Source organism: Nelumbo nucifera, chromosome 2 (genome assembly GCF_055504915.1).
Source record: "Nelumbo nucifera cultivar China Antique chromosome 2, China Antique-T2T, whole genome shotgun sequence".
In the NCBI taxonomy this organism is placed as follows: domain Eukaryota; kingdom Viridiplantae; phylum Streptophyta; class Magnoliopsida; order Proteales; family Nelumbonaceae; genus Nelumbo; species Nelumbo nucifera.
The window spans coordinates 75,936,894-75,963,155 of NC_142650.1; the positions used below are offsets into that span (position 1 = coordinate 75,936,894).

At 37.6% G+C, this 26,262-nt stretch overlaps 1 long non-coding RNA gene across 1 annotated transcript; it reads left to right on the top strand.

The window, feature by feature from the left end:
• The first annotated feature begins 5,904 nt into the window (after nt 1-5,904).
• On the top strand, nt 5,905-8,050 carry LOC148802333 (uncharacterized). The gene is made up of 2 exons (XR_016082959.1): nt 5,905-6,042; nt 6,739-8,050. It is a non-coding gene; the product is annotated as an uncharacterized LOC148802333 (long non-coding RNA).
• The last annotated feature ends 18,212 nt before the right edge of the window (nt 8,051-26,262 follow it).

Sequence of the window (26,262 nt, forward strand, 5' to 3'; positions counted from 1 at the left end):
GAAGATCACACATTCAAATTTAGAAAGAGAGCATAACACCCAGTGAGACTGCGTTATTTTCTCCTTGCCGCCACCATAACTGCCAGTTCGATCTCCTCTTTCAAGAAGGAACGATCAAGATTGGATCTTGATATCAGCCTTTGGAGAAAGGCTGATCTAAAGTTGTACTCATAGCCTCCAGCGAATTCTTGTGAAGGGTTCGGTTACATTGTTGATTCTGCTCTATCCTACACTACGCCATCTTTAGTGGGATTAGTTTTTGGTTCCTTCCTTGGGCGTGAACACCTCCATTGGGAGATATTGTTTATTCATATCAGGTATATCCCTCTCTTGCTTCTAGTTTCAGATCTGGTTTAGTTTATGGTTCAAGATTGATCATTGAAAATGCAGATTTTCTAAAACAGGGAATGTGATTCCCAAATGAGGGGAGAGGAAATTTTTGATATTTCGCCTAACCTACCTACAGGGTTCGGCCATCCATATGATGGATCTCTCATCCCTTCACATGGAGTGGTGTGCAAGTTTGGGGATAAGACAACAATTCACTTTAGTTAGCTACCCTCAAACCAATGACCTAGTCGAGGTCACCAATAAAATCATCATCAATGGCCTAAAAGCCAGACTTGATTGAGCCAAGGAATTATGGGCAGATGAGCTACCCAATGTATTGTGGGTTTATAGAACAAAACCTCGGATGGCCACAAGAGAAACCCCATTCAAACTTGCCTATGGCATGGAGGCAGTTATCCTAACAAAAATTAGCCAGCTGACGATTTGAAACGAAGCCTATTTATGAACTCATTGCAGACGTGTGATGAGTTGTGGGCCCATCACAAACATCCATTTGGTATTGATTCAACATCCTCTATGATCTGATGGTCTAAGTGACCACTATGTACCTACATTAGCCCCCTGCTTATTGGTAAGTGGAAACTTACTAATAAGCATCTTTGTCCCTTGGTTTGTTTTGGGGTTTTGTGATGGAGCAAAGTGAAAGGGGATTCAAGATGTTGTGGCATCCTGATCTTTTTGCATTAGGTCCGGTGATTGTTCGCATCAAGTTTGGTGATTTTCATTAGATCTAGTGATTGTTTGCATTAGGTCTGGTGATCGTTCTTGTTCTTGATGAAATTCTAGGCGAACAGGGGAGATTTTATTTGGGTATGTTATTAGCCCCCCTATTTATTGACAAGTGTGAACCAGTTAATAAGCAATATGGCATTCAGCTTAGTAATATCTTTGGATAGGAATCGAGAGCGTTCATTTTGGGCTAACTTATCATTCATTATGTGATTTAGCCCCCTTGTCTTTTGACACTTTGCTTTCTGCGATAGGCAACTTTGTACTCAATTTATTAGCAAAGTTCTCAGCCCCCTACCTTTCAGTAGGAAGTGGATTGTCAAAAGACAAGTGTTAGACGATAGAGTCCGGGCTTCTAGCCCCCCTCTGGTCAAAGTTGTCCCATTTAAGGTTTATCCACCCTATTTCATGAGAGGGTAATGCTTTGCCAAAGACAGATGAGAAGGTGTTTTTGATTTTCAGCCCTTGTCTTTGGCAAAGTATTGCCCATCGTGAATACATTGTGTGAAGTAGGAGTGTTTTGTTTGGGTGGCTTTAAGCTTTATGCACGGGTGATGTGGCATTCATCATTAGTACTTTTTCATAAATGTTGTCTTGCATTAATGCATTGCATTCGCACATGTGGCTCAGAGGGTAGATGTGATATTTAAAGTGATGACTGCCAATGTGTGCTACTTTTGAATTAATGCACCGGTTGTCTCGCCTTCCGGAGAGTATAGTTGTAATTTTATTTAGTTTGCTTTTTTGTTTAAACGATGATAGGGAAGTGGCAATCATTTCGTTTTGTCTTCCCCGATGGTATTTAGGGTTCCGGATGCGTGTGAAGCTTCTATAAAAGGGTAGTACCTCCGCTAGTGGTTCTTTCTACTTACCTTGTTGTTCTGAGTCGACTACTCTTTCTTTATTTTTGTCCTTCTCCGTCTGCTCACTGTTCCCTGTCTATATCCTATTTGCCCTCTATTTGTTGGCAATGGCTCCTCGCTAGAAGAAATCCGAGTGCCCATTTGTGGGTTTCATGTAGGAAGTGAATACTACTAAGATTCTCTCTGAGTGTGAGGCATCTAGAATGGCTAATAGAAGAAAGGTTTTTGGCCCCCCATGCTAGTGACATGGGGAAGGAGTTGCTATGTTTGTATGGTCTCCAGGAACGTTCCGTGTCATTTCGATGCCATGAGCCCAGAACTGATAGGTCTAAGTCTCTTGTCAATTATTTTGAATGGGCTTGTTTTGTGCTAGACGATTCCATGTTTTGTCATCTGCTTCGTGAGTGTGGTTTGCTTTGGTTATTGGATTGTTTTATGGATCTTCTAGGAAAGGAAGGAGGCTAACTACGTGAAGCCCCGTTTGAACCACTAGTGTTGTTGGACCCACTCTTTTGTGGGGGCTTTTGGTGAATTTGGCATTACTGTTGAGGACGTCGCCACCCTTTTGGCACTTCCAATAGGTGGAGCTCTTTCTGATCGTCATTTGCAGTTCATAGAATCCATCCTGACCAACTTGTCTACTTTTTGTACAGAACTAATGGAGGAGATTAGCAGTTTCAAGTCATAGGTAAATGAATCCACTACTTGCGGGGAGATGCCTTTGGAGGCATGGATAGCATATTGGTTTGAGGGCAAGGAATCGGGTGATGTTATGGTTCAAAGGGGGGATGGCCAATGTCATCTTGCTCCATTCATTCTATATATTGCGTCCCAATTTCTGTTTCCTGGAGTTCCAGGCTATGAAATTTAGGTCATGTTGGCCCCTCCTGTCGTTCTTGCTGCTAGTGGCCACCAATTTCCATTGACCTCTATGTTTTTAGGTTATTTGTTTGATCAGATGGATGATACCATCCATCAAATTATGGATCCGAGCTACAAACGACGTTGTAGTCATGTCTTTTGTCCCTTTCTGTTTATGTTTATTTGTGAGCAGTTCCCACTCAGTGTTACCCCCCGTAAACTATCTCCTTTTTCTGTGGTTGTTGCAATCCTTGAGGGGGATGGGTTCGAGGAACAGCCCTTGGGTGTGTGCAACGGAAATCAATGGCTCGACGCCAAAAGGCTTAGACAATTTTCTGTTGCCGAGATCGAGTTGTAGCTTTCGCCACTCGAGGGCTTTGTGTAGAAGACATATGTGTGCTCTGTTCGTCATGCCATGCCATTCTTTGTTGGCGTGGATGTTCCTAAAGGGGGTGACTAGCAGTGTGTTGTTGAGGCCGATTGTACTCTTGCTCATGTCGCACGGCTTGTTCTCTGGCTCAGTGTTGTTGCATATCTGGGTCGCACTAGAGAGGCTAGGTGATTGCATATGGACCTGATAGGGTACTTCGCCAATTTGGAAGAATTTGGTCTTTGACCTCAAATGGCTCCTTCTCTTGTTCTTCCTTCTTTAAGTTCCTTTGCTCTACCCCTTCCCCTTTGTTGTTCCCAGTTAAAGAAGTCTGGTCAAGGCCAATTCCATCTAAAATTGTTGGTTTTTATTGAGAACTGTATCATGGTAAAATTAATACTATGGACAATGTAGAAAAAAGGAGACCTTTTTCATGCTTGTCCCCCAATTGGTGCATTTTATGTAAGTGCAGAATGAGGACTTTTATCACCTATTGATTTCTTGCTCTTTTATAGTAAATATTTGGAATTAGGTTTCTATGCTATTTGGGTACAAGTGGAACCTGCCTCCTGAAGTAAATCTACTTTTTGATCTGTCTGTTTTTGGTTGGCTAACAAAGAGAGGGAAGGTAATGTGAAAATGTATTAGGGCAGCCCTCTTATGGACCATTTGGGAGGAAAGAAATGCCAGAATTTTCTAGGAGAAGGAGAAAAGCATTGCTGAAATAAAAGATTGTATACTGACAAGGGCAATCCTTTGGCTAAAAACTACTGATCTCTTTGTGGAATACTCTAGTGATGACCTTCGAAGGAGTTGGGCAGCAGTGGCCTCCACATCATCCAAGAAAAATAGAACACAAGCAATTTGGTTACCCCCTCCGGAAGGAGTTGTGAAGTTGAACTGCGATGGGAGCAGTCAAGGCAATCTAGGACCTTCGGGTATAGGAGGGATCTTGAGGAATAAGGATGACAACATTCTGTCCTTATTCTCAGGTCCAGTGGGTTATGGAGACTCTACAAGGGCTGATATATTAGTTGTGGTACAAGGACTACAGATTTTCAACCAACTTGGAGTGACTGATTTGATAGTTGAAGGAGACTCTAAGGTGATAGTGGGATGGATGTCGGACCCGGAAACTGTTGTTTGGAGATATAGGGACATCATCAAAAAAGTCAAATGGCTTACGAGCACCATGTCAGTTAGCTTTCAATGGGTTAGTAGATCGGCAAATGCTTTGGCATATTCTTTAGCTAAACAAGGGGCTTCAAGAGATTCTCTGTTTGGCAAATTTGTAACTGCAACCTGAAAATAGTTGGGTTTGGAACCACCTGTAAGGGGAGGTAACACCTCGTGCCTCCTCTTAGGGTGCTTCATGCTTGTACTATTTCTATCTCTATTTAATAAAGTATCATTCATTCATAAAAAAAAAGTAGAGAGCTCCCAGTTTGGCTTTTTTGGTGGTTGGTGGCTTGTCTGCTTCATTGGCACTTATTGGGTTTTTAGGCTTCTGATTGTTTTTTCTTAAATTGGGTTCTTTTGGGTAAAAATATTGGGTTTGGGTATTATCTAGAGTTTTCTGTCATGAGGTTTACATTTTTAGGGTCAGTTTATTTGGTTGTGGTTGTTTGTGCCTCTTGTTATTGTTATTTTCCCTGGGATAATTGCCAAGAAGGGGTGGGTAGGGTTTGGAGTTTCTCTCTTTCGGGTGATCTCTGGTCACTTTCCTTGTATCAGTTTCTTCTTCTTTTAATAAATTTTATTTTATTAACGAAAAAAAAAAATCATAGGACCCCAAAAGGTGCAGGCCTTAGGTTTACCTCCTAATGGGAGACCAAGGTAAATAGTTTTCAAGGCATCTAGGTGATTCTGGGCAACACTGGGTCGCCTAGTCGCCTAGGCTGGACCAAATGTTTGTGGTATCAAGCACCATGAATGCACTGCAAAAACACCCAGTGTGTAGTGGTCCATTTTTTCTTATGAAGGGTTATACATGGAGTCATGAATCAATGTACTTGGGAAAGATTGAAATGCCTTAAGATTGTGGAGCTAAACTGCCTAACCTCTAATTGAAGTCAATGCTTAGGTTTGTTTATGTTTCACACCTCAAGAGGCACATATCTTTGGGAGAATGACGGTTCAGCTCAGGGTCAGAATTTCTAGGCCCAAATACAGTTGGGGTAGGTGCCAGCTTGGAATTGATGTCAATTCATGGGCGGGCATTGGTCTACAGAGTGGGGTTTTTTGGCATTTTGAATGTTTAGGTCTGCAGTTGAATTCAGAAATCTGCATTGGGCCTGTCCGTACTTTTCTGCATATCTTTTGCCTCATAACCCAATTTTCACCTGGCTTATTAGTAGTGTTAAGTGTAAACTTGGTTATCAATTTGAAGAGTTAGGCCCTGTTTGGCATGCATTCAGAGAATCATTTCTGGTGATTCTTCTGATTCTCTGGATGATTCCCTTGCAAAATCGAGCGATTCTGCTAAGTGAACTTTTTCACTTCTTAGGATGGGAATTTCTCATCCCGTTATTTTCTGTTCCGTCCTTCAAGTAAAAACGAACATGTATAGTCAAACCACATGTGAGAGAAAGGGTATACTAGTAATTTCTCACAAAAACATAATCGTACTCAAAATACCCCAGCACCCTTCATTCTTTCATCGTTCTTCGTTGTTTCTCTGATTGACATCTATCCTGTTCAACGGCACAAAGAATCTTCTGAGTTGGTGATTGTCCTTCATTTTCAATATCAGAAAAGCCCTTTTGTCCCTACAGAGTCTACAGACCATTCATCCAAAAACAGAGAGTGATGTCTTCTTCTTTTGCAGCAGCATATACCCACACCCCAACTCACCTTGCCGGTAAATAGGTAAGTTCATACGGTCTCTTCTCCCATGGTTATGATATGCAATCTTCTCTGTTTTTTTTTTTTTCCATTTTTGTTACCCCCTCTAACGAACTCTGGATTTTGAACAGGTTTGAAATCCAATTTTGGACCTGAAAAACTTGAGGCTCTGAGTTATGGAATTTCTGGCCTTGTGTTGAAAAGCGAAAAAGCTTTGCTGATATAGTAGTTATTCTTAGTTTGAAAAACAAAAGCATACATTGTAAGCGAGTTACCACATTTGGTTTAATGTATAACAGTATAAGTGAGTTCCATTTCTTAATGCTTGGTTGCATTTGCAGACTCATGCTTTAAATAATAACCCTACAAAATACCTCTACCATACTTGTGCCCTGTATTCAATTTTTCTTTACTATCTATATGCTAGTTTAAAAATCTTGTCATTAGAATATGTGTTAATATTCTGAATTTTTTTTTGGAGTTAAGATCATTCAATTTATCTACTTATATATCTTTTATTTGCCATTTCTTTTAATTCTTTTGTTGTTGAAACCTATTCATAGATCTTGTTGTTGATTTTGTGTATGGGTGGGTTTGCATGGACTAATTTTAGATTTTCCACTCATAAGCATTTAGTTTGCCTTTATTTATTTTAGTTTTTTGAAATTAGATTTTTAAAACTTGTAACTTGTGTTGTTTACTTTGTGGAGAATCATGCAGAACCATCAATTGGCATATGCAACAATATAAAAACTAAAAGTTCTAGAACTGATGCACAAAGAGAAAGACGAAGACTGTTGCAACGTATACGTCGTCAGCAAATGACTGATGAGCAAAGAAGAATTTTACTTGAACGGAGACGCCAAAAGAAATTAAATGAGCAGCAGAGGGAAAGTCATCGAGTAAGAAATAGATTAAGACATCGATCCCTGACTGATGAACAAAGAAAACGCATTAATGAAACTAGAAGAAGAAGGATGCAACCATTGACAGATGAACAAAGAGAGCGCATAAATGAAGCTCGAAGAAGAAGGAGACAATCCCTTACAGCTGAACAAAGAGAACGTGTAAATGAGGTTTGAAGAAAAAGGAGACAAGTATTACATGCAAACAAAGAAGAATGGGAAGTGCATAACGAAGTTAATGGACCATATCAACCTGATGGTAGCTCTTTAAGATTGCAAAGCATAGTAGCGTTAAATATGGTAGAACAATCTCGTCCTAACGAAGGTAATTCTTTTTGTTTTTATATTTTTTACATAAATATATTATATAAGACATAATTTAAAGACATATGGGGTTGTGTGAAATTTGACCAAATGAAGTAGATCACATCTCCTCAATTTTTAAAGACATAGAGGTTTGTGATCAAACATTATCTCAACCAACTCCACCAAATGAAGTAGATCACATAACTGAAGGAAGAATCCGCCTAACTTAATTGCGTCGCCGTGCTCGGTGTACAATTCATGCCCCAATGCAATCTATAAATGTTGAAGGTGAGATGTGTTCTTAACTAGTTTATCTTATGTTTAATATTTTTGTAAGGATATTGCTAATTTTACATTTTCCTTTTGTAGAAAATATTGCTATTGATGCAGGGAATATATTAAGAGATGAAATTCAAACAACCCATGTGCATCATGATGGAAAGGCCTTCATGGTTCATTAAGACAATATTTGGTTCATTTTTCTCTTGGTTTAGTTAAGATTCTAACTGTCAAGGAGACCGTAAACTTGATCGATTAAGAAACTGTTTGGGAGATTGTAAATTGCATGATCAAGAAGTTGAAAAATGAGATCCATTGCTGCAGTCACCGCTCCATTCAAGGTGGCAAGGTTCTCTAGGGGTTTTCTTGAAGGATCCAATCATTCATTATGACTTGATAAACAGGTTATTCTTGTATTGTATTTTCTACATTCCTCTTGTATATGTTGATACGGTTTTCCAATTCTTGAACCTGATTTTTGGTTGTTTAGATTGGGTTTCTGATTTATAGGATATTGGGTCTTCAATTGTCATTTGATCCAATTTTCAACTCCCTTCCAAAATCTTGACCAATCTTGATAACCTCTCTTCCTAAGCAGGCACCATTACGGGTGCTTATCAATCCTTTTATATAAAGAACTCACTGTTTATATAAAGAACTCACTGTTTACGGAGTTGATTTAGTTGTCCATTGGAACCTACCAATGATTAGGTTACTTTCTTAAAAATATTATTTTAGGACTTAAAATTTATATAATCAACAAGAGAATGTATTAATTTCCAATCATTTTCTTTCAAGTTGGATTGAATAGATATTTTATTATCTGCTACACTTTAAGATTGTAGAGATAGGGGGTGATGGGGACATGTTTATATTGTTCATTGTTTGTTTCTTGTATTTTTTCCTGGTTTTTTTTTTTTTTTTTTTGCTTGTATGTATTTATATTTTTCTTGTTTCTGATGGAAATAATTATTCTTTCACAGTATTTAGAGTTAATATAATTTGTTCTTTTCTAGGTGGATGAATAGTGACACCCGATTCAAACCAGTGTCATTTGAATTGCTCTAACATGGTATGAAAAAAAGCTCGATCTCATTACCTGTGAAGACAACTTTCATTCTTGGTTATTAAGATTGTGATTAGGGTCTTCAAATCGACCTATTGGAGTTCTCTTTGTGATTGTTTCAATCAATGCAAGGTGAACTACATTTGTTTTGGGAATGCCCTTTGAATCAATGTTTTTGCAATCTTGATTGGGCTATTGGGGTTGAGATTTTGCATTTTGGGTTGCCTAACATTTTTTGACCTGTAAAATCTTGTGGAGTTTGAATCTTGGGTTTCCTAACCCCATTTTTTGACTTGTAAAATCTCGTGGAGTTTGAATTTTTCCTGAAGGAGTTCTGGTTTGAAGTTTGAACAAGAGGAGTTACTTTCTGTTAGAAGAGGATGCCCCTCATCTAAATTTGTTTTGAAGGGTTTTGATCCCTTTCTTAGTTCGACAGGTTTGGGCTTTCTACCTTTTATGGGCTTGGAATCATTATAGTACTTGATTGTCAGTTATTCCTTGCTTTTTCGTTGTCTTGTTTCTGCTATTTTGTGATGAAAAAGTTAGATTTCTTACCTGTCAACTTCGACAGAATGAAATACACACAGGAAATTTCACTTTGAGTTTTATGTAGAAGCCAGGGAAGGGGCCTAAGGTATGGTTGATGTTACAACTGGGAAGGTGGATAGTAATGAATCTAAAAAATTACAAACAAGAATTTCTTTAATTCTCATTTCAATAACTACTAATGTTTCAATCACTGCGTCTTTTGACTGTCAGAGCTACTATAAGATCTTCTCAAACTAAAAAAATCCATATTTTGCAATTGAAGTTAGATCTAGTAAGGCAGCTACCTAGGGGTGCCAATTGGATCGGATTTGGTCCAATATGAGTCCATTAAAAATGTACTAGGTCCAATCCAAACCGATGAATACTTTGAAAGCATTTTAGACCACTTTAATTCAATGTCCAAACCAAGGTTCAAAGTATCGACATGTATTGGCCCGTATCGACAAATACATATCGTTCTGGGACCCCTCTAGTACGCCCCTATAGTGGGTGTATTGTGGGTCTGATCGGTTCAGGGGGTGGAGGAGCCCTAAATTGGCCCCCCTGAACCGGTTTCAGAAAAAAATAAAAGAAGAGTAATAAAAAACAGTATTGATTTGCCCGATATGCCCCTACCGGTCTATCGGGCATATCGATATTTTGTACCTTGGTCCAGACCATCCAATATATTCAAATTGGTTTTAATTTAGATTTGTTCCAATCCAAACCTGCTCCATTGATACCTGTATTCTTATCTTCTATCAATGAACTGGATATTTGTTCAGTTTGACCCAATCCAAGATAAATCCATTATGGATGTGGATTAGGTCCAATCCAATCCAATAAATACTTTGAACCATTAAATCTGGACTAATCCAATTCAATATGTTTTTATTGGTCCATCCAATTCATCCAAATTGATTTTGATTTGGTTGGGGTCCAACAAAAAATTGGTCCACTAACATCCTTAGGGAGCTTGATTAGAATGGCAATTTTTTCCCTGCTTTTACGATATTCCAAGAAAGATTCCATGATCCAGACAGAGAAAATGAATATGTCTAAATTGCCTACTGTAGAACGAGTTCAATCAGCCCCCCCACAAGACTGCCCCCCACAACGTTCCACAGCACATCCCTGCCGTATATTGGGAATATCTCCCGATGATGACATCATCATTTCTGATATTATAATCGGGAGATGTTCCTAATACACAGTGGAGACGTGCTGTGGGACGTTGTGGGGGGCTGATTCGGTCTCCTGTAGAACCCAGATTAAGTACTTGAAAGCTACTATAAAGGGAAATCTCTAAGATCTAGAGACAGACTCACAGAAGCAAGAAACAACTGAGACAACTTAATCTGAATAGGGCTGAGCGTACTGGAGGCTCTTAGTCCATCCAAAAGCTATGTATCTCTTTTTTTTTTGTTTCATATGGCTGAGAGAACACTATTTAGAAACTTGGCACCCAACGTTAGCCTTAGGAATGAAACAACTGAATAAGAACGTTGGGTGGATTGCTCTCCAAGAGACTGAATGAAGTCCCATCAGATTGAGACAAGTGTTTCATTGACCGATCTAACCACTTGCTCATCCAGCCTAAATCAAGTCAAATGAATTTCAATTGACCCAATAAGAGTTGAACTAAGATTCAGAATAATCTAACAATATTGACATCTCTATGAATGAATAAAAGGTTTTCCAGTAAACAATCAAATAAATTTTTTATATAAAAAATAAATAAATAAATAAAATTTAAGAAAACGAAATGAGTAATTGATTGCATATAAAAGTATTGCATGAAAATAAGCATAAGATAATCATCTTCCATCAATGACGATCGAATACTCCAACATATCGAGGATTAAGCCAGGTCATATGGCCACTTTTCCATCATCTACAACTCTACTTGAAAAGTGCAAGTGCGATAATATATGTGCAATTTAATATATACGCATAGGGAGTTGGGGATTATTTCATCATTGATTAATAGTTTTATGGTTGATTGGCTTTAGCAGATGCCAGTAAGCTTTACGAGCACCTATGTCCACTTATCCCCTTCAGAAGGGGCTTGAGTCGGTTGACCGGTAAGTTTCAGTGTTGTACAGATAATCTGTGATTTTTCAAATAAGGTCAAATGGACGTCAATTCTTTTTATAATTATTTTAATGAATTTGATCTCGAAAATCTACAACATTGTAGACTGTGGCGTTGACGTGGGCAAGCCCAGAGAAGCAAGCTCAAGGCTTTTATTTATTTATTTTTACTTAGAAATTGCTCACATAAAATCTGAAAACTCAGTTATACTCACATACCACAAGGTAGATTATTAATGGTCTTTACGTAAATCAGATGCCAACAATCATGATACACCACATAGCCTCGTGTGTGGGACCACGTGTATATAGATGACGTGGCGTATTATTATTGATCCAGTATTGTGTGTACGTTAGGATGCTTAATTAAAAATTGAGGATTATATTAATCATGCCCACTCTTACCGTCTAATGGTCTTACCAGTTACCACTTACCACCAATGTAGTGGGCCCTGCAATTGGGCCTTGTGAACTTCTACCCTCCAGACTCCAGTTCAGACCATAAATTAGGTCAATAGGAAAAACCCTCGGAAACAGTAAAATTTAATTTGAGTCTTTTTTTTTTTTTATAAGAAGTTGACGATATTTTAATAATTAGGTCAATCGATCGTGTAGGTTGGTTTTATTTCGAAGAAGAAAAATAAGAGAAAAAGAAAGGTCTTCCTAATCCTATATTTCAAATTTTTAACGGTCCGTTTTCTTTACGTGAAATGTCTGGACTATTTCCATTCCAATTATTTAATTGAACGCCCATTCCCAATTTTTTATGCAATGGCATTCCGTTTTGAGGGAATGAAATCCCAATTTTTTATGGAATGGCATTCCGTTTTGAGGGAATGAAATCCCATTCCAGCTGTTTTTAATTTTCATTTCAATACCAAACAGATTGTGATAATAGGTCATTTCAATTCCAATTTCGAGAAAAAACGCTTCTGCTGTTATCATGGTTACAGTACCACCTTGTGACCTCCAATCAGATTAGAGCGGGTAAGGATATCAACAAGTTGTGTTTGGTATGGATTTGGGTCAACTCCAACCCCAACTCGATTCCGATATGTGACGTGGGGTTATCGAACCAGACCTGCCCCATCACACACACATATATATATATATATATATATATATATATATATATATATATATATATATATATATATATACCAATGCTGCAATGTCACTCATACAAATAAATTCAAAACATCATATTAATTGTTTTTAATTTCTATTGCTGTGGTGTGTATGTTTAATTTGAGGGTCCTAATGTGAAATCCCTAGAGTAGTCAAGAGTAGACCTAGCAAAAATTTGACCTAACCCATGAATCTGACCCAACCCGAAAAATAGGGTTAGGGTCTCATATTTAGCTATTTATTCTTTACCCTTTATTGTTTATTTTTTAAATTCTTAAATATTCAAGGTTTTTTATTTTTTTATTTTTGAAATTTTAAGATCAATTCATTTAATTTTGGTATTTTTTATTATTTTTTAAAAATTTCCATTATTTTTTGGATGGCCAAAATGACCCATAGGTCAATCTTAACCTAAACATTTAGAGTTAGGGTCTAGTATTTGCCAATCCAACCCGAAATTCAACCCGAACCCAACCCACCCACCCACCCAATTGCCAGGTCTAGTCAAGAGTCAAGACTAATAGAGAGGGCATTTGGTACAATGGCATTGCGTTGCCATTGTATTTTGGGTATATTGATCAATACACATATGTGAGAAATATGTGTTGCCACATTGTATGCCGGTGCCATTTCAATTAGAAAAATACATGTGTATAAAAAACATTAATATGACGTTTAAGTAGATGTAGCAATTTGTATTGATCAAAGAAAAATACAACCCTCTATATACAGTTTTCAATCAATTTACTTAATCAAAATTTTGTCTATTTAGATTTAATTTACAGGAAATAAAAATGGAAATGTCATTTGCAACTACTTTCAGTCAATTCTGTTCTCTGTTGGAAGAAGGAAAATATGCTCTTGCAGATGAAGAATCCGGACACCATTGTCTTCTCTTTTCGTTATAATGAAAGCAAACATTGTTTGGTAGATCTACAGGAGCTCAAATATTATTTCTTTCGAGAAGATTGACTTGATATGAAATGTTAGCATACTTTTGAAAGAAACAACGGCCATGCCCTTGGTATAAGGTGGTTATATAACTATTGCATGACGATATAGAACAAAAGATTAATCGTGTAAATTGAGTCACATGGTTATATAACTATTGCAAGACCTACTGATAACCAGTCATTAAGTGGTATATGAAAAAATACAAATGACTTTAGGTGTCATCTAATTTTCTTTATCAACCATTCAAATGCCTTTTACCTGAGAAGTTTGAACCATCTCTTTTTCTCTTTTCTCTTTTTCTCTAATCTCTGTTTCTCAATTCTTCCAACTCCCATGCCCGGGTTTAATGATGTAACCATTATCATTTCCTTGCAAAACTCAATATCCAAAATTTATACCCTTGTTTCATTTTCTTGAGGAAGAAGATGAGGAATACTGTTTTATTTTGAAGGATAATTTTGATATTTTAAGTCGCACATAATATCACATGATACCACATAACTGACAAGTGACAACTAGTTAACGGTATGTACTTAAGTTTGAAAGTTTAAGTACTGAATTGGGACGCTTTAAAGTTTCAGAACCAAAATGAAACTAGGCCCATAGAGGGTTAATTTTGAGTCACATGGTATATTTACCCTATTCACCTTTTAATTGATTCACATATCACAATATATAATTGTGAATATCACAATTAATCACGAAAAACCGATTTTTTTATTCAAGTTAGTATACTCGATAGGCAACCCAACCTGTATGCATATAAATGAGTATAGGAGTGATAAAAATGGAAATCACCAAACGGAAGCACCGAAATAGTATACTATCTTAGCAATGGTTCTGGATCTGGTTATGCTGCTGCTGCTGCTGCTTTATCAGTTCCTCGTCTTTTCGTTGTGCGGCCCAGCAACTGTAACAGCATCATCATCAACCATGCCGCTGCAGGCAAAGCCCAACTGCGCTGACAAATGTGGGAACATCACCGTTCCCTACCCGTTTGGCATCGGAGACGACCCAAGCTGTTACAGAGACGGCTTCAACCTATTCTGCAACAATACTTTCACCCCTCCCAAATTATTTGTTTCCAATATCAGCAACATGAGAAAAGATAGAAACTTATTCGTATCCGATCCTTCGCTAGCGGTGGAAGTTACAGAAATATCATTAGAAGGCCAACTGCGCGTCTATTCCTTCATGAATTGCATTTGCTACGACGATTCGTTTTCCGGGACTAACGCATCCCCAATCTTCATGGATCTGAGGAATGCACCCTATACTTTTTCCGGCACCGGCAACAGATTCACGGCTATCGGTTGCAGCTCTCAAGCCTACATACAGAACTTCAATAATGTTAGGACCGGATGGTATGGATCCCTCCAGTACGGCTGCTCCGTCTACTGCTACGACAAGGAGAGCACGCTCAGTGGGAATTATACGGGCATGGGTTACTGCCAGACCTTCATTCCCAAGGGATTTAAGGTGTTTTACGGGTCCCTGCAGATCAACGACAAAAACTCCATAATTTCAGTCCCTGCATTTATTCCTTCATCGCCAGCTCCGATTGGTACAACTTCTCTGTAACCGATTTCTCTAACTCTGGTTTCTATACAAGAAACAGAGGAAGGGTTCCGGCCATACTCGACTGGGCAATAGAAAACGAGTCGTGTGAAAACGCTGCTATTAGAAACGCAACTACTTACGCATGTGGCCAACACAGCGAATGCTTTAAGTCTCCCAACGGTCTGGGATATCTTTGCAAATGTTCTGAAGGCTACGAAGGAAACCCTTATCTGCAACATGGATGTCAAGGTACGTAATCCATATGAACAACTTGCTCTTGAATCTTGATTATAATATAACCAGTCTTTCTAATCAAATCACTGGTAGAAACTTGATCGTCAATTTCTATTCCGGCCAGTTGATCGAACTTGTCATAAATGGATGGATTGCTTTCAGATATAAATGAATGCTCGAATGGAACAATGAACGACTGCTCATCATCAGCGATTTGCACAAATATGCCTGGGACTTACAACTGCTCTTGCCCTCCTGGTACAGAGGGGGACGGAAGAAGAAATAGAAGCGGGTGCGTTCAGATCCTAGTGCTGCCTAACCCACTGTCCCCGCCTGCTCACACAAAATTGGTGGCGGTGCAAGTAATTGTAGGTAATATAATGAAAGTCCGAATTCACTTTACTACTGGCCGATATGTCTCGGAAAATCGCCTGGTCATTGGTCAACCAGGGATCTGTCAGTTGTATCTTTTCGTAACTAGACATCTAATTCGGATTAGTTGAACCTAGGGGTGTCAATTGGACTGGATTTGGTCGTCCAATGTGAGTCTGAACCTTCCAATCTAATGAATGTTTTGGATTAATTTGAATTAATCCAACCCAAACCAATATAAATTTGTTATGGATGGACCAGGTCCAATTCAATCTAATAAATAATTTGAATCGGATTGGTCCAATCCAATGTCTTATTGGTTTGTCCAATTCATCCAAATTGATTTTGAACTGAATGGGGTCCAATCCAAAACTGGTCCAGTTTGAACGTGATGGCTAATTCAGATTAGAGGTTAGGGGTAAAACTTTTGCAGGTTAGGATTGGAATTTTGCTAAAATTTTAATGGGCCTAACCCAAAGGCTGACCCCAAAACAGCATAAACCGTTAACTCAGTCCAATCCAACTCGCACCCCTATTTAGGGGTAATCATTTCAGCCTGGTCCAGCCCGGTCCAACTAGGAAAAACTGGTCTTGGACCTGGGTTTTTGTATATAATATGTATGTATATATATTATTTTATATATAAAGTATGTAATATGTATGTATATATATTATTTTATGTTATTTTGTAATATGATATTTATACACATATTGCCTCAAAAAAAATTATATACAAAATTGTATATTATAAAATGTATAAAATAAATTTATATGCATATTATATGTTATTTAATGTAAAATATTATATAATTGTAACATTTAATATAAAAAAGACATAGGCCGAGAATTATACAAGCCTGTCCCAGGATTATGTTTCAGGCCCCTAAACCTGGGATAGTTCAGGCCTGGACCTATAGGCTACAGCCTTTAATACAGCTGCATAGTCCACCTCAGTCATGACCAATGCAGATTTCTGAATTCCACTGCAACCTATAAATATTCAAAATGTCAAAACCCCCACTCTATACATCGATGCCCGCTCGTAAATTAGCATCAATTCCGACCTGGCACCTACCCCAATTGTACTCTGACGTGACCAATGATAATGCCCATGACAATCACAAATACATGGCACCCACAGCCATTCAATAAACACTATGGTTGGCATTGTATGTAGGGATGCATGCCAGGTAGGCTGGACTGGGTTTATGGTCAACCCAGGCCCAACCCTAAGATTTGGATCTATCGCTCAAATTATGATCAAGTCCAATCTTCCCAATATGAACACAACCAGCCCTGAAATTTGATGTATTTGAGTTGGGCACAAGCCAAAACCGGGCTTGAGTTGATCAATGAGACCACTCTAAAATTTGACACATGTACGTATATATATGCATTTATCCAACTATATGTGCATATGTGTATGAATATATGTAATATATGAGTGTATATAATTGGACTGAGTTGGGGCTATTTAAGTATTAGGCCTGGGTCAACTTGAAAAATAGCAATGCCCAAAATCTTGTAATCTAGTCTCAGTCTGAAGACCAAAAATCCAAGCCCAAATGATAAATAATTAAGAACTGTATTAATCTGGATTTAGGTTGGCTTCACCTAAATTGAATCCCTAATTGAGAAATATCATTGATTCCACAGTCCGCTACACAGCTATCTTCAGCTAATCCACATTAAAAAAGAAAATATGCATCGAGAGAAAAAAAAGTAAGGAAAGAGTAAGAATGGAGAGTAACACTTAGTACTGGTCTAGGTCTGGGTGGAGAGTGGAGACGGTCCCCAACTGATATGAATCAGTCCAAAGGACCCAAAGTCCCAAACCAGACCATTTAGTATCCTTATTAATCTCAGAACGAGTCCCAGCCCAGACCTGGTACCAAATTTATGTCCTAGGTTCTTATACTAATATTATTTTATTCGCATTTCCATTTTCACTTATTTGTCCTCTTCACCGGCAAGTCGGCGTGGACGTCATATATATGTTGGGTCTACCTCCAAGATATAATTTTTAAAGTGGGGCCTGGATTGGCCAAACGCAATCCAACCCATCTTTATTACACCCCTAGCTTGACCGGGTTATTGTTTTATCAAAATTAGAAATCATATGCTAATACATATTTTAAGATGGCGCTTGATAAACATAAAATCTTGAATCTGAAAAGCTAAAAAAATGTTAAAAATGTCTGAAATCTGAAAAGAGCTATGATGCTTTTATACTTTTTAGATGTGCTGAATAGATAAAGTTGTTTGTATTGGACCAACTATTCAATATTTGAAATTCCTTGATTTTATTATTTTATCCTTAAAACACACTATTTGATAATTTTGAGTTCAATTTGTACTATTTCATATGAAATAATTTGTGAATTTCAAAATAATATTGAAATAATATGAATAAAAAATAAAAAAGTAATAAATAGTAATTAACACATTTAAAATTACTAAAAATAATTGATGACTAATAAAAAATATTAAAGTAATTAATACTTAATAAAATTAAAATAATTAATAATTAAAAAATAACACAATTAAAATAAAAATATAATTAATAATTAGTAATTTACACAAATAAAACTTAAAATAATTACTAATTAATTATTAATAATTAAAAAGTAACACAATTAAAATTAATAAAGATAACAAATGAATAATAAAAATAATTAATCGGTTTTAGGGATTGTTGATCATCGTTCTTGTTGCGAAGGCTGAATAGGGCGGCGGTATTCCCCCCTCCTTTCTCTGGTTACTCTCCCTCTAAATTCTCTCTCTTTCCCCTTCTTCTTCTTCTTCCAAATGCCCAGACCTGCTATTCATCTTCTTCCTATTGTCATCGAACAGGGAGTGGTGGGGAACTGCGGTGGTAGCTCTATTCAATTTGCTTCTATCGGCCGATCCTAGCAACATCAGTTGCTCTTCCTGGAATCGCACTTGCAAAGGAGGATGTTCAAAGCTGAGGCAGATTGGTCGATCCCAAAATCCCAAAATATAGTGGAGAAAAACAAACAAATAAGTAGATTTGATTTGAAGAATAGGGAGTAGAATGTAGACTCGAGTTTCAAAGCCTAAAGAAAATAGTAGAAAACAAGAGGTAAAGTGGAGATTTGGGTTGAAGAACATACCTTCGAGAAAAGCTTGATGGTGGTGAGCTCTTTTTGCCGGGTTAAATGAGGGACAACGCGGAGCATTTACAAAATTGCAGAAGCCTATTTTTGTCTTTAAACGTGGTTTGAAATGCATCTGACTGCGTTAAGAGGTTGGTTGACCTCTTTCGATTTCAGATCTAAAATGGAGTTTTGAACCCATATTCAGGCCGGACTCTTAACGTGCATAGCATCTGAAAAGCAGCCAGAGGTCTAAAAAGAGTTATCAAACGCACCCTGTCTCTATAGGTGCTAACTTTATTGGTTATTCCCATAAAACATAATTGACCAATCATAGTTCTCATTTTCAATTTATTTCAGCCAAACCTTGAAGTGTAAATTTGATGGGGTCAAACCGAATGCAACCCAGTCCAATCGGAAAAAGAAATAGGTTGGTTTAATAATAGGTTAAATATAGGGATAGAAAAAATGTCAAGCCAGTACATAAGTCACGTTGGGTAAGGTTTGATGCCTTGGGACCAATTCCAAGGTTTTAAAACCGGACCAGATAGCTAGGGAACCATTCCGGGGATTGGTCCCTGGGTCAAATGGTTTAATCATTTGTTTTGCACGGATGGCCTGTTCTGACTTAAAAAATAAGAAAATAAATAATAGTAAAGGATCAAAAACTGTTGTCCAAGTCGATGGTTCAATGGTTTGACTGCTTAGTTCAGCGGGCCACCGATCAAATCAATGGTTTTTGACCTAAAAACGGTTTTAGGATGAAAGAGAACAGTTCCTTTTTTTTTTTTTCCAGTTTGATTTTAAAAACTATGATCAATTCCATCCAAACATAAACATTAAGGTTGTGTTTGGTTTGAAAGAAAAGGTGGGAAAAAGAATAGAAAGAATATTCTTTTATTTTTTCAAACCAAACACAGCCTAATTATGATTCCTTTTTTTTTTTCATTTTCGTAGTTATTAAAACAACATTGAGTCTTATGCATCTCCTGTTTATAAAGTGGTTGGCCTTACATGAATATGCTGGTGTCTTTTCTCAGTTTCTGCACATGTTTCTAAATTTATTAAATAAGGTTGTAACCTAATCAATCCAACTTAACCAACGTAACTTATGATTCAGTTGGGATATATGGTCAAGAGCACCACAAGATCAAGGTTGGGCTGGCTTAGATTAGGGTTGAGGTTTTAAAACTTTAGGTTGAACTAGGGTTGACAACAGCCCAATCCAATCTATCTAAGTTGCATTCCTATTTTATAATTGGGAAAATTCTTAATTAGTGCCCTGTACTTTGGGCCTAGTGTCACAATGATCCCTAAACTTTAAAACATGACAGTTTAGTACCCGAACTTTCAAAATATGTCAATTCAGTATAGGAATGGCAATAGGGTGGGGCAGGGCGGGAATGAGGAGCCTCTCCTCATCCCCACCTCCATGAAAATCTCCATCCTCATCCCCATCTCCACTAACAGGGACAAGGTTATCCCCATCCTCATAACTTTTTATAATGTCAACCATTTTGTTTTTTTTTTATTTAAAAAATAAAAATAACATATTTAAAAGTTACAATCATATTAGAAAAAATTCAAACATATTCAACCATATTATTTTTAAAAATATTAATATATAGATGGATGTATAGATATAATACATATATGCGCATGTGTACATATATACATATATTAGCAAGGATCCCATAGGGTGGGGGATTGGAGTCCCTGTGGGGAGGGGAGTGGTCTCCTCGTCCCTGCCCCATCCCCACCAACGGGGATGAAAATTTCCCCATCCTCGTCCCCACAGGGGAAAATCATCCCCACCTCATTCGGGGTCGATCCCCATGGGGATCGGCGAAATGGTGAAAATCGACATCCCTAATCTAGTATCTATCATTAACCAATTGTTAATAAGTCATTAAGTGTCATTTGAAAAAGATACAAATGCCCTTTAAGTGTCATCTAATTTTCTTTATTAACCATTCAAACGTTAGCAAAAAAATGAATAGTCATTGCCTCTTCTATTCAAGAAAGTTTGGGTCATGTCTCAGTGAGCATTCTAGTGACCCCAACGTTCTTAAATGGAAGAGGCAAAGATTTGAGACTGTTCATTTTTTTTCATTGCTTTAATGGTTCATAAAGAAAATTAGATGACACATTTTGAAATTCCACTTAACAGTTGCTTAACAACTAATTAACAGTAGGTACTAATTTGACACATTTTGAAAATTGAGGTACTGAACTGTTACATTTTAATGTTTGGGGACCAAAGTGGCATTAGACCCAAAGTATAGGGTACTAATCGAAAATTTTCCCTTCATAATTTTTCTCCTCTTCATGATGGTATTGCCTTTGGCATCTTATTTGTACTATCTATCAATTCTTTGCTATATTAGGGAATAAAAAATAGAAGGCAAAGCATACACAGTAAAATTCTTTCAACAAAATGAAGGGCTTCTACTTAGACAAAAACTTTCTTCACATGATGCAACCATAGAAGTTGCAAGGATATTTAATGAAGAAGAGCTCAAAAGGGCAACTAACAATTATAACGAGAATCGAATCCTAGGTCGTGATGGCTATGGTACAATGTATAAAGGATTTTTTCCTAACAATAAGATAGTTGCCATTAAGAAGTCCAAAATAGTTGATGAAAGCCAAGTTGAACAATTCATCAATGAGGTGATTATTCTCTCTCAGATTAACCATAAAAATGTAGTGAAGCTTTTAGGGTGTTGCTTAAAGTTCGAAGTTCCACTATTAGCATATGAATTCATTACTAATGGGACCTTGTTAATTCCATCATATTCATGATGAGAAATACAAATCTTCAATTTCATGGGACAAATGTCTAAGAGTAGCTGCAGAAGCTACATCCGCACTTGCATATATGCATTCTTCCGCTTCTCCTCCACAAGATTCCCTTTCGATGGTTCCAATTGTGCCATACCAACACACCTGTTACCCGATTAGACTCCATCATATGAAGCAAAGCTGTTTATCATCCAATCACACCAAATTTTAGCCCTAATTCCTTCATTTTACCATTCATCCATTAGAGATTTCATTTGAACACATTTAATACTATGACACTTCTCAAACAAAAAACCTATGATCTACAAGTTCCCAATATGATCAAACCCTCACAACAGTCTCATAATTCAGATCCATGCAGTCCACCAAAGTCAAACTTAAAAATTCCCTTAATCATGGATCCTTCAACCCAAGATTCCATTTCAAGCCCTCTCATTGGTCAAAACACCCACGACATAGATTCCATAAATTCCAACACCTTTAAAATCACCAGACACTCCCATTAGATCCCACATATTCCAAAATATCCACGGCCCAAACTTTAGACACAAAAATCCCCATTTCGCCCTTCATATGCAAAGATTATGAATTGACCACTCTCGTTACTCATTACACTCAAAATCTTAGATTTCGATTGTGACACCTCTCCCAAGACATTCAAACCTTCCCAAAATATTCAACAACCACTTGATTGACTACGCATCAAATTTTAGACCTCAAAATGTCCATTTTACCCTTCGTACACAAAGATTCTAAATTGACCACTCTCGTTGCTCACTACACTCAAAAGCTTAGATTTCGATCATGACACCTCTCCCGAGACATTTAAACATTTCTAAAATCTTCAACAACCACTTGATTGACCACCCACCAAATTTCAGACCTCAAAATGTCCATTTTGTCCTTTATCCAAAAAGATTCCAAATCGATGGTCCTTATTAGCCACCATTCTCAAAATCATAGATCTCCATCATGATAGCTCCCCTAAGACGCTTAAACTATACTAAAACCACCATCAACTTCTTGATCAACCATCCATCCAATTTCAGACCTTAAAATACCCATTTTGCCCTTCGTATGCAAAGATTCTAAATCGACAATCTTCATTAGCCAATATTCTCCTAATCCGAGATCTTCATCGAGATACTCCATCCAAGGCCCCGAGACCTCCACTAACTTCCCGATCAAAATCAACAATCCTCGTTGGTTGTCACACTCCAAGTCTAAGATCTTCACCGAAACACATTATCTAGGACCTTCAAAAGCTACCAAACCCTATCAAAACCTCCTGGTTGATGATCCATCATATTTTAGACCTTAAAATGATCATTTTACCCTTGGCTTAAAAAGATTCTAAATGGACCATCATCATCGCCCAATACGCCCCAAATTCAAGATCCATCATAACACATCATCTGACACTTCCAAACCCCATCAAAACCTCCCGATCGATGATCCATCACATTTTAGACCCTAAAATGACCATTTTACCCTTAGCTTAAAAAGATTCCAAATGAACTATCTTCATTGCTCAATAAGCCCCAAATTCAAGATCCATCATCACACATCATCTGGCACCTTCAAACCCTATCAAAACCTCTCAATCATCGACCTGGTAAACTTCAAGCCTTAAAATTACCATTTTACCCCTCATCTATAAAGATTCCAAATCGAAGGTTCTCATTTACTACTACTCTCTCATTTCAAGATCTGCATTGCAGTACACCCTCTAATACACCTAGACCACGAAATCATCTTCCTAGACACCCGAATAAACCTTCCTTCATTTTTAAACCCAGAATCACCATTTTACCCTTCTATTAAGAAAAAATCCTGATTCGATGACCCCTATTGCTCAATACACTCCAAATCACGATTTCTTACTCGGACACACCTCTCGAGGCCATCAAACTCCATCATTGCCCTTTTTATACACCTTAGAACCCTCTTGGAAAATTTCATTACAAAATTCCCCATTTTACCCCTCCATCTATGTGGATTCCAATTCGTGCGATCTAGTTAGTTAAGAAAAACCCTAACATCTTGAGTTTTAATCTCAACCCTTGAATCTTGCACACTAGGCCCCTTAGACTTGCCCTTTCATTACAAAAACCCCCTACACATCTTCAATTAGGACCCTACACATTTTGGAAAATAACTTAAAGCCTCCACTAAACCTAAAATCAATCCTAGCCCTAAATCTGAGCCCCCTTGCTTCTCCACCCTAGGATTGGCCTAACCCTCACTTCCAAACCCCGAAACCCTAAATTCTAAAACCATAGCTGCCACCTATCCCATTCACCCCTCAAATTCAAATTTTAAATTTAAAACTCCCCTCATTCTAGGCATTAAAGGGAAGGAGACAAGGAGAGCAAATCAAAGGGAGTTGTCCCCTAGCCTATTAAATTTGGTTTAGGAGGAGGAGCCAATGAGAAAAAAAAGGAAAACTGAGAAAACTCTAGGAACCTTTCCATCCTTAGATTAGCATCAAAACATCTCAACCCTCTGTCCTTTCCAAACCTTAAAGAAATCCTAAGAGAAACCCTAACTAACCCTCTCCTTTTTAGTTCAAGCCTAATCAAACTAGACCTAATTTAGTTCTAATGAGACTAAACTATCCCAACTGAACCAAACCAAACTGGCCCTATCCCATTCGATTTAACAATAAAAAATAATAAAAAAAAGAAGAAAAAATCTACACTAAAAAACCAAACCAGCCAAGAGAAGGGCGTTTTTTTAGGGATTCTCTCCCAGACTTTCCTCCTCCCTCCCTCACTCCCTCAAGCTCTCACCATCGAATCCATCCATCTTCTTCCTCCTTTCTCCCTCACTCTCTCAAGCTCCCACCACCGAACTCCACCTTCCTCCTCTCCTCTCTGCCTTCTTCCTCCACCACTGAACCTACCCATCTCCATCTCTATCAACCTTTACCAACATAGCACCACTGAACTCTCCCTCTCATTGTCTTCTTCCAGCTCTCCTTTCACCTACACCCCAATTGAAACGCCCCCATCAAATCTCCATGCCCCAACCAAAAACAAAAGAAAGAAAGGTAAAAGAAAAATAGAAATTGATCTCCATTCGGCTGGAAAAGAAGAAGAAGAAGAAAGAAGGAAAGGAAAGGAGCAAGTCCATTCACCATTTTCGGCTAAGGTAAAGAATCCATTTCCCTCTATCTCTCTCTCACCAAAATCCCTCTCTTTCTCTCTCTGATATCCCTCTTTAGCCTTCTATTTCTCCAATTGAAATCCACTCACTCACGCATCACCCTCTTCTTCATACTTCTCAACCCCAAACAGAAACCTAGCTCCATCAAAACCCTAGTTCTATTAACCCCAAAACAGAACCCTTTTTCTTCCTTAAACCTTCTCCCTTCCAATAGTCCATCTGAACCTATCCTCTATCATCATTCAATCTAAGAAAAAAAAAAAGAAAAGCCTCAATGCAACCTTGGAGAAGTAGTCCCTCTACCCATTCAATTCAAGCAAGGTTCAACCTCAAAAAGAGACGCCAACAATTTCAACCACTTATCTTGTAGTAAATGTCAAAAGGCAAAGAGGTGAGCCCCTCACCTCATCATTTCTTATTTTTTATTTTTGTTTTATTTTAGTATTTTTTTTTGTTTTCTTGAATCTTCTTAATGCTCTAGGTGTTTTCTTTATTTCATTTCAGCATTGATTTTTTTTTATTGGAGGATGTTTGTTATTTTTTTAGTTAATTTATTGGTGACTTGGAGTAGAAATTTTTAAAACACTTGTTGACTGATTTTGATAACATTCTATGTCATTTATTAGTTATTTAACATAATTATAATCAATATCATTGCTGAAATTTCTTCTCTCATTGTATTTAAATTCAGATTTGTCTAGTTCAATGAATATACATATTGAATCCTTTTTTATTTGAATGTTAGAATACATGCATAATAGTATTTCAGCTCTATGTTAAATTCTAGTTCAAGTTAGTTTTTCTATCTTGTTTACTATTTTGTTTTGTCTCCTTATTTTATTTTGTTTTAAATCATAAGTGTAGATTGTTCTTAGTGAGCCCTAAGTGAGGTGGTTCATAGGGGATTGATTCCCTTGTGTTTTGATTTTTTTTCATTAGCCTAGTAGGAATGAGGGGATCCTTAGATAAAGAAGGAGGATGCATGTAGTTGCCTAATATTTTGCTCCTTTAAGGGTTTTCCTCACCCAAAAAGAGAATGAAAGGGTTGAATCACTTGGGAAACAAGCTCACCATGACTATCCTTTTTGATGGGCAAGGTTGCTAGAAATCTTATAGATTTTTGTTTTCTTTTGTTCTGATTCTTTCTATACCAAATTAGGGGAATGGTACTATATGTTGAGTATGAGAGAGGGATGCCTAACACCTTCCTTCTCTCCCATATAAAGTACCTAGAATAGCCTCTTTTGGGATCACATGAGAGTCTTGTTTTGTTTCTTGAACTCGGGAGGCCCATCACTCCCATGTTCCTTGTATCGATGGATGGCGGCTCCTTACACTTCATCCATGAAGTGAACCCCAAACTCAATTTGGATGTTCATAGCTATTTTGCATTGTGACACCACTCATCATAACTCTGTGTATTCACTAGTCCCAACCCCGACTACTGCACAAAAGATTGTTGACAACCTAACTCGTTGGGGTTCTGATTTAAGTTCCCATGGTGAATCTCGTTGGTTGAGTGGTTTTTGGGATTGGGGCCATGTCATACTCTAGGAATATAATATAGAGTTAGAGATGATTAGGATTTATTCATCTATTTTGTCATCTACTTATGATTATGACAGACCAACTGGAATGAATCATGCCTTATGGTAAGGAAAGGCGTGACATAAATCTTCTTTTTGAGGAGTTAGAGTTTTTGATCAGCACACATCCAGGCTTCCTATCAT